The sequence below is a fragment of the Anneissia japonica genome, unplaced genomic scaffold (genome assembly GCF_011630105.1).
Source record: "Anneissia japonica isolate Jap-2015-1 unplaced genomic scaffold, ASM1163010v1 scaffold9290_len831353_cov190, whole genome shotgun sequence".
Taxonomy (NCBI): Eukaryota; Metazoa; Echinodermata; class Crinoidea; order Comatulida; family Comatulidae; genus Anneissia; species Anneissia japonica.
In genome coordinates this window covers 168,685-177,940 of record NW_022745682.1, presented here as the reverse complement: position 1 = coordinate 177,940, position 9,256 = coordinate 168,685, and positions in this window count along the sequence as shown.

Genomic DNA, 9,256 nt, shown 5'->3' with positions numbered 1-9,256 from the left:
AAGGCAATCGGGAAAACGCATAAAACAGCAAACGGCCTGTCTCTTATACACATCTAGATGTGTATAAGAGACAGCATATATATATACATATATGTATATATATATGTATATATATATAATTATTTTAGTTTCAAACATCATCAAACAGCTACTTAAAGCCAAAGTGTGTGTGTGTGTGTAAGTAAATATATATATATAATTTACATATATAATAATGATAATAATAATAATAATAGTAATGATAATAATAATACAATTATTGAAACTTCTCTTTTAAGAGAGAGACATACGTTAGACAAAACGGTGTGTTCCCAAATCACAAAAACATTCAAAATGTACAGGCAAAGTAAAATTGGTAAAATAGGTTAAGACCGGAAGTTTAATAAAATAAAATACTGAAATATACCATTTAAATAATCAAAAGTGAATTTCCTGCCTTTAAATCAGGAAATAAAATGGGAATGGTAAAATTGTGGGGTTAATTCAAAATTGCGAAATTATTATATAAAACGAGTTAAACTACAGTAAAATTTTTAAAATATTTATAGAAAAAAACCCTAAATATAAATTTTAGAACACCAAGATTCTCCTTGGATTATTTGAAATTATTTAAATTTACTAGGAACTATCAACTTGTACTGGTGGTATTTAGCATATCTGTTGACGAGGCTCTCTTCAGGTAATAAACGTAGGCCTACAGAGTTGCCAAATATAATTTCAGTGCTATCTTTCATAAAATGATGAGAATAATAATCTATATTACCAAACACAACACATTTTTTGAATTGATCTTGTTGCGGGTGTACGGTAAGAATGGCCCCGGTAAAAATGGCCCAGAAAAAATGGTTTGGATGGGGTTCGCAGTGTGTTTGGAGGTTTGTGGTGTATTTGCAAGTACTTTTTCACAAAAAAACATTTTAACTAAAAAATAGTGTTACGAGAGAGGTCCCGGGTTCATTTCCCGGATGACTCCCCCATTATCTGTTACGACATGTGAAGACGAGATAACGGAAAGAGTGAGACCGACAACAGTTTTACAAATTTAAACTAACTAAATGTTTATTATATAAATACGAATAATATAAATGAAATAATTCGGTACAAAATACATGAAAATACTTGCTCTGGTTTAGCTACTGTCGCTCAAATTAAATCTTCAGTTCCAAATTAGAATTGTTCAAGTCAGGTTGTGTAAAAGTAAAAATGTTCAAAGCAAAAATGGTTCAAAGTCCAACACCATCATGCGCCACACAGGCTGTCCCACGAATTGTCTTTCTCTATTGATCACATCTCGACAACTAACTCATCATCTCTCAAACATCGTTATTTAACAAGTCCTAAGTCATTCACCCCTTTTCATGGTTTTACTCCCTTTCTCAGAAACTACACCCTTCTACATACCTACTGTCTTATACATCCCCATCTCTTCAATCACAATTACTAACCACGATGATTAAAGCACCACAAAACTCACACTTTCACTTCATGGACATTGAACTTTAAGATGTGTAAATAATTATAATGATGAAACTGACACTGGTAACAATAGGTTCTTATGGATATTTAACTTTCTTATTGATATACAAATGAGTCGGATTGGATTGGATTTATTCGGTGTAAACACCAAGAAGGATAGCCCACGAAAGTCTAGAAGAAGACTTATTTCCAGTGGGGTCCTTCTGGTGGTGATTGGACAGTACACTGGGAGACAATCCCCTACTCTTTTCCAAAGAGTATACTGTGTTCTTTAACGTGCACATGGGCCATAAATGCACACGGGACCAACGGCTTAAACGTCTCATCCGAAAGACGGTGCGCTATGTAACTTGTATTTCAGCCCTCTAGCTGAAACATAAGGAGAGGCAGTGATGGGAATTGAACCGGGGACCTAGAGATCTCCACGGTTTAGCGCACACACAGTGGCTTCCACCAGATTAGCCGATTGAGCTAAGCTGCTCTCTCACAATCACAATTGAATTGTTTGGTTTTTTACAGTGTGTTTTGGGAAGTTTGTGGGATTTAGCAATACCATTTAATCCTACCTTAATTACCCTTAATTACCTACCCTCGCAATTACACGCCATTGTAATTCTTAGCATAATTGCCATATTTACATAACTATGTATATATTAGTATCTCAGTTTACATTATTTAGTATAGTTTTAGTTTTAAATTTAGTTGCAATTGAATAAACAATGCTTAAATAAATGTATTCTTATTATTCAGTTTACTTTAAAAACAATATTTTATGAACAAACTTAGAAGTAATTCTAAGCAGAACATTTAGGCTATTCCTAAGTTTGTGAGAAAGTAAGGCTCTCCCTTTTCCCATACATGAACTTGTGATTCAAACACACAGTTGATCAACATGCTTTAACTACTGTTTATTTGCATTGTGTATAACATGTAAAGTTATTTCATTTGATACTTAAAAAAATGAACATTGTGGTTATCTATGAGTTGCATATTTTGGTAGTTGAAGTACTGTATGTATGTCATTCCTCTACTTTGTTAGTAGAATAACGTTTTTTAAACTTTTAATTCCACTATCAAAAAATAATAATTGTTATTCAATGGCCATTGTTTTCCGATAATCTCTCAGTACATTATTTGCATCTGTTGTGTAACTGTATTTGTTAAAAAACAAATACTTTTTAGAGAAATAATAAAACAAAAAAATCACATAAATTGATCTTATTTTCAAAGGAAAAAATAAAACTTATTTATAATTTTTTTTAATTTTATAATTGAGGGCCATTTTTTTTATTAATTGCTTCAATTTTTGCTTATTACAATATTTAAATATTTGAAGATTAAAAAAAAATATCATTTCTATTACTGATTTTTTTCGTTCGGGCCATTTTTACCTACTTGTCATTTGGGGCCATTTTTACTGGGGCCATTTTTACCGGGGCCAATTTTTCCAGGGCTATTTTTCCGGGGCCATTTTTACCGGGACCATTTTTACCTACATCCCCTGTTGCGACCTAAAAGCATTTGTTGCTTAACAATAGCTCAACTTTATGTACGTCTGCGCGTATACAAAGGTCTCCGTTGTGTAATGAGAAAGTTGCTATTGGTAATCCTTGGCCATGTGCCTAAAGGAATAACATAAATAATTATAGTACAGGCTAAATGTGACAAAAATCCTATTTAACCTTAAACAAACTCTAATAAAAGGACTGTTTGCATATTCTTGTAGGCCTATATTTGAAAAGTCATGAACAAATTTTTGCCACCTTTTTATAGTTGCGTTTACAAAATATTCAGGGTCAAAGGTCAATTACCTGTATGCAGCATGTTTCAGGTCATAACTCTTCAACTACTTGCTCTAAAAGCACAAAAATAATGTCTACACCGAGATTTTTCGGGACAACAATTATGGGAAATTTTTGACGCCTTATAGTAGCTACGTTGACCAAATATTCAGGGTCAAAGCTCAGAATAGCTTTTATATAGCATGTTTCGGGTCATAAATCCTTAATTACTTCGTCTCAAAGCACGAACATTGTGTCTACACTTCGATTGTTGGGGTCAACATTTATGGAAACATTTTTACCGCCTTCTAGTAGCAGTGTTGACTAAAAATTTAGGGTCAAATGTCAGTGACATTTATACAACTATGATCGTCATAACTCCTCAACCAGTTTACCTTAATGCACTAAAATAGTGGCTACACCTAGGTTTTTGGGATCAACATTTATTCAAATTTTTTTGCCACCTTCTAGTAGCTGAGTTGACCAAATAATATTCAGGGTCAAAGGTCAATGACCTTTATACAACATATGATGGTCATAACTCCTCAATTATGGGAAATTTTTGACGCCTTAGAGTAGCTGCGTTGACCAAATATTCAGTCTCAAAGGTCAGTATAGCCTTTATATAGCAAGTTCCGGGTCATAAATCCTCAACTACTTGGTCTCAAAGCACGTTAAATTGTGTCTACACTTAGATTTTTGGGGTCAACATTTATGGAAACATTTAACCGCCTTCTAGTAGATGCGTTGACTAAATATTTATGGTCAAAGGTCAGTGACCTTTATACAACTATGATCGTCATATCTCGACCAGTTTGTCTAGATGCACAAAAATAGTGGCTACACCTAGGTTTTTGGGATCAATTTATTAAAGTATTTTTGCCAAATTCTAGTAGCTGCGCTGGCTAAATATTCCAGGTCAAAGGTTACTGACCTTTATCCAATATAATATGATGGTCATAACTCCTCAACCACTTGGTCAAGAAGCACAAAAATATTGTCTACACCTATAGTAGGCCTGTTAAGCGAACCAATCCTTCAAATTGTGATAACATTCTGAAATTTGGCAAGTTATTCATTGGGGTATCAACAACATGGAATTGAAGGGTTGCCCCAAATTTGGTCAGGGAAATGCGGCTATTTTAGATGATGGCAGACTAGTGATTTGGAACTGGAGAACTGTGTTCGAGTCCCACTGGAGAACAACTTTCACACGCACTGATTATTCAGTACATTTTCACGACAAGTTGGGCAAAATTACACATATAGTCCCCCTAATTGATTCTCCTGACGCAAATCCAGGTACTGTTTATTCCATCACGATAATAACAATTACCATTTAATAATCCAACAGTCATCAACCTACTTGCAGTGAAGTGAATCTAAAATGTATTCGTGAATTATGATGATCTGAATTGTTTAAAAACGTACACAATAATAATTGAACCAACTTTAAAATACCACAAACACAAATGTGCGTGACGATATTTCATTGCTTTAGAAATGTGATTTCAAAAAGTATATTAGTGCATCACGCACTGAATAGGCCTATTCAATACATATTCACGACAGGTTGGGCAAAATACATATAGGCCCCCTAATTGATTCTCCTGACGCAAATCCAGGTATTGTCTATTCCATCACGATAATAACAATTACCATTCAATAATACAACAACGTCAACCTACTTGCAGTGAAGTGAATATAAAATGTATCTGTGAAGTTATGATGATCTGAAGTGTTTAAAAACGTACACAATAATAGTTGAACCAACTTTAAAATATTACAAACACAAATGTGCGTGACGATATTTTATTGCTTTAGAAATGTGATTTCAAAAAGTACATTAGTGAATCGTATGTAAGGGCTTCTTTTGTTGGGGTTTTTTTCACTTGCAGCGTGTGAGAAATTGGTAATAAGTAAATTGTAATGAAAATAATCAATATTATAGCCTCTAAAACCAATATTATTGAAGTTTAAATAGGATTTTTTAAAGTTATATTTTTAGATCATTAGACCAGATTATAATCCGGGGGCATATGTCGAAAAATGGGCTCCCGTGGGATTTTTGTGATCATTTTAGTTTTTTGGATGGAATATATACTTTGAAGTATGCTGAATCCAAAAAAATGAGTCGCCAATTCTTTTACGCACATTTTCATATGCAAATTAGTCCTGAAAATGTAGGGTACTTATATCCTGGTAACCACTTGTAGAAAGTTGATTCTTTCTTAAAGTTGTTCAGAACATGCATGTTTCTATTTACCCTAATAAAACATTTTCTTCAAAAATGACCGGAAGTGCCATTTTGCCGACCTTATTAGCATAAATATGCAAATTAGGGGTGGAAATATAGGGAGCTATATCTAGAAAACCACTGGTCGTACAGAGGTGCTTTTTGCAGCAAAATGTTTAAAACATGCATATTTATATTACTATAATGGACAATTTTCTCTAGAAATGACCGGAAATTGTGTTTTTGACCTTTGACCTCAACTTTGCGTGAATTTAATATCTTGGCAACCACTGATCGTACAGAGTTGCTTTTTGTAACAAAATATTTACAATATGCACATTTATACTCTAACAGAATAATTTCTCAATGTCAACCAGAAACTTCTTTACTGACCTTTGACCTATCTTTGCAGTATATAGGCCTATTATATATGTATATATACTTAATGATGACTTATGGTCGAAAGTATTATTACAACAATTGTATTATTACTTGAATATACATATGCCTATATATATGTATATATATATGTATATATATATATATATAAATATATATACATACTGTATATATATATATATATGTAACATAGTGAGGTTCCACGTGTGTTTCGGTACGATAACAAAAGAATATAGGAAACGAATACCATGTATAGACTTCAGAAACACTTTATTGGAGAAAACCAATATTTCGACCTATCCTCAGGTCTTTATCAAGGTACATGAAAAAACTAGCAAAAAGTGGACACACATAACCGCTGTAGTGGGAGGAGTTAAAGAATAACAATGCGGATTATAATGAGAGTAATTTAAATCGGGTAGACAGTTTGTAATGAGAACGGAGATTAATAGTCGTTCCCACATTATGCCGACAGTATAATAAACAGACTATAGTATATTGACCAAAATTCCAAATAAAAACAGGAAATAGAGAAACATAGCATAACATGTAGGCCACAATGGACGCAAGTATGTAAAATAAAAAATATATAATGTTAAGAGCGAGGTAAATAATTAAAATAGTCAAAATGAATCAATGTTATGAAAAAGTATAATAAAAATGAGTGTAGCATAGCTACATCAAGAAGGTAGGAAATAAGTAAACAACACGTTATAATAAAACCCGTTGATATAAAAATACACGAATAAATAAAATAAAAAAGAATAAAAATATGTCTAGGTCAAAATCGCAAATAGGAATGAGAGATCAAAAGCAAAAACCAAATAATAATAATGAAAATCAAACAGAAATGACAAAAATAAACAGCATGTGTAAAATAATGTAATAATATGATAAACGGTGATACAATGATGTTAGTGGTGGCTGAATGTGTAATCACTAATGATGCCGAGATCTCTCTTGAGGCCAAAGAGTTGAGTTTTGTATTTGAGAATATATTTGAGTTCATTAATTTTTCTGTCTGAATGAGACTTGGAATTACCGGCGATAATGGCAAATTTCATGTTGTTGATACTATGGTTAGGGGCATTGAAGTGCTCAGCAACAGGGAATCCGGGGAGATTTTGCGGATTGAGGACTTGCGGTTATTAATTCTAGTAAGAAATTTAGTGCTGGTCTCGCCTATATAATGAACAGTGGGGCAAATATCGCAGGTAATTAAGTAAGTAACATTAGAAGAATCGCAGTTGAAAGGAGGTGGATGAATGGTATGTTTGCTATTAGGAATTTCAATGTTGCTGTCAGTAATGAGTGAAGTGCATAACATACAACGAGGTTTATTACATTTAAGGTTACCGTGGTTAGGGTTATCATTAATATTAGAAGAAGAAAGAAGAGATTTAAGGTTGCTGGGTTGGCGATTGGCAAGGAGAGGGGGACAGTCAAATAAGGTGTTAGTGGATGCGTGCTGTTGAAGTATGGAGAAATCTTTCCTAATGGAGTTAGTGAGAACGGACACTTGGGGATGAAAGTCAAAAACTATATTTAGCCAAGTTCTTGTTACATTTGATATACATAGCATATGTAAAAGTGACTAAAAACATACATTTATTTCCCTTACCCCCATCTTAATTAGCCCAAAATAGGATATTTTGTCAAAATTTTAAAGCGCTATAAAAAAAATATTGCCCAAGTTCTAAGAATGGGGATTTTTTTTCTGAGACTCTATATGATATACTGATTCAGAAAAACCAAAAATTAATTTTCCTTTACTTTTTTCCCGCTAATTTCCTACTGCATCCAGGCTATAGAAGAATCGCAGTTGAAAGGAGGTGGATGAATGGTATGTTTGCTATTAGGAATAACAATGTTGCTGTCAGTAATGAGTGAAGTGCATAACATACAACGAGGTTTATTTTTCATTTGAGGTTACCGTGGTTAGGGTTATCATTAATATTAGAAGAAGAAAGAAGAGATTTAAGGTTGCTGGGTTGGCGATTGGCAAGGAGAGGGGGACAGTCAAATAAGGTGTTAGTGGATGCGTGCTGTTGAAGTATGGAGAAATCTTTCCTAATGGTGTTAGTGAGAACGGACACTTGGGGATGAAAGTCAAAAACTAGAGGAATTCGGTCAGTGGTGGATTTGGGTCGGGGGCGAGAAGGTCTTGGCAGGATCGTTTATTAGCTTTGGCTATTTGGGATTGGATGAGGGGGATAGGGTAACCGCTGTCAATAAAATATCCCATGAGTAGACCGACATTGGCGGTGTAATCGGCCTCATTTGGACAGATCCGTTTAAGGCGAAGGTATTGGCTATAAATAATAGATTTCTTGAGACTGAGGGGATGAGAGCTATAGAAATTAAGGTATGAGTGATTGTCAGTAGGTTTAGCGTAAACTGAAGTGGTGAGGTGACCATTTTGGATAGAGACGGATACATCGAGAAAAGGGATGTTCCGGGATGAGTAGTCAAGTGTGAATTTAATGTTAGGGTGAAATGTGTTAGCATGTCTTTCAAAAAGCAAAAGATTTTCAAGCCCATGGTTCCAGACGAAGAAAATATCGTCAATGTAACGGTGATAATGAGCGGGTGTAAATTGAAAAGCAGAGATAAGTTTCTCTTCCAGGAATGCCATGAAAATGTTGGCATAGCTGGGCGCCATCTTGGTACCCATGGCTGTACCTTTAACTTGAAGAAAGTGCTCATTATTGAAAACAAAATTGTTATGGGTAAGTATGAAATAGGTAATGCTATTAATATCGTGGATAAGTTCGGGTGGAAAATCGTGTTTGTAAAGAAAAGATGAAAGAGCATTCAAGCCTTCGTTGTGGGGGGATGTTAGAGTAGAGGGACGAAACGTCCATAGTAACAAGAAGGGAATCTCCAGCAAGTTCAGGGATGGAGAATACAATATTAAGAAAATGAGTAGTGTCTTTAGTGAAACTGGGAATAGCGGGGATGAGAGGTTGAAGAATAGAATCAATGAAGCCGGATAAGTGCTCTGTCAGAGTACCAATGGCTGAAACTATGGGTCTGCCCGGGGTGAGATACGGAGGGACCTAGCAAGTATGGCTAGATCAGCAGGGTTAGTGGGCATATCGGGTGAAGGATTAGGAGTACTGTTTTTTATTGCGCCATCGACCGTTCATGATCTTATTCTTACTAACCCTTCCCCAGGTTTGTTTTACACTATCCCTAAACTGCACAAATTGCCCAAACTCATCGCCAAAGAACTTAACAGTACTCCTAATCCTTCACCCGATATGCCCACTAACCCTGCTGATCTAGCCATACTTGCTAGGTCCCTCCGTATCTCACCCCGGGCAGACCCATAGTTTCAGCCATTGGTACTCTGACAGAGCAC